Genomic DNA, 1441 nt, shown 5'->3' on the forward strand with positions numbered 1-1441 from the left:
CACCTATCAGACCTTGCATTACTTTTATATTTAGTAGAAATTTCTCATCCAGAAAGCAAATAACTTTCTGTCTCTCTTTTCCAGTACTGGAGATTGACATTAGAGTTTGGCAGAAGCTGGGCAAGGCTCCTACCACTGAGCTATGTTCCTAGTCCGTGTCTAGATTTTCTTGAAAATGATTTTGTCATTTGAGGGGGAGTTAGTATCAGAATTTAGCATGATATCAAGACTTTAAATCAATGACTTTTTAATGTAACCCTGCTGTGTGTGGTGGAGCATACCTGCAACCCCAACATTTGGGAGACTGAGGCAGGATTGAGAGTTTGAGCCCCACTGGGACTGCATAGTGACACCATAGGGAAACCAAAATAAATAAGATAAAAATAACCCACTGGGGGATGTATGTGTAACTCAGTGAGAACACTCACCTAGCATGCGCACACCCCGGGTTCCATCTCCAACACCACAAAAATAAAGAAATAAATCAGTAAATATACAGTCCATGTCTTCTAACACAATTACATGAATTATCTATCTCTTTCCTGCAGTGTGAAGGTCCCTTTATCAAGACAAACAACCAGTCACAAAGTCCTGCTGGGATCGATCAGAAGTACCTCTGCTTATTTAATTTACAAACATTTTCCAAGCCTTGACTACTGAGACATCAATATAGGGTTGACAAGAGTATTAACTTAGTCAATACACACACGCCAGCCATGACTGCACAAGTTACTGAAGTGCCGTGCTCTTAGGCACAGATTGCTAGAATTTACTAAACAGATGAATAGAAACTCAGAACAGTAACGATGATGTTTAATCATTAGCCAAAGTACTTTTCCAGCTGAAACGTTTGTTCATTGGCCGGTTGTGGACACTTTCAAATAATAATTATTCTCTTTGGTGCTCAGAGGTGATGTGTAGTCAGCCGAACTTGGGAGCTCTGAAAGAACTGTTGTTAACTTCCTCTGAACGCTCCTCTGGGAATTGGTTCACAGACTGGTGTCTTCTGAAAGAACTCTGAGTTGGGCCCTCGTATTATTGCTCTTAATAGATACATAGCTCTTTCTCTTCTTTTTGACGTTGTTTCACGCATCGTATCCCAGGCTGGCCTTGACTTTCTCAGCCTCCTGCTGTCGCTGTCATCTCTTCAATCTGGGGTTACAGACAGGTAATCCTACTCCGTTCAGTTTGTGGTCATTTCTTTTAAACCCTCTTGAGGGAAGGAGGGAAGAGTGCTGGCTCAAGGGCTAAAGCGCTTACTGCCCAGTCTGATGCCTTGAGTTTGATTCCTGGAACTCACAGGGCAGAGGGACAGAACTGTCTCTCACAAGATGCCCTCTGATTGTGCTGTGGCGTGTGCACACACGCGTGTGCACACACAGAGAGAGGCATGCACACACAATAAAAAGTGTAAACATTTTGGGGCCTTTTGTTTGTTTGT

Source organism: Microtus ochrogaster, chromosome 16 (assembly GCF_000317375.1).
Source record: "Microtus ochrogaster isolate Prairie Vole_2 chromosome 16, MicOch1.0, whole genome shotgun sequence".
NCBI lineage: Eukaryota > Metazoa > Chordata > Mammalia > Rodentia > Cricetidae > Microtus > Microtus ochrogaster.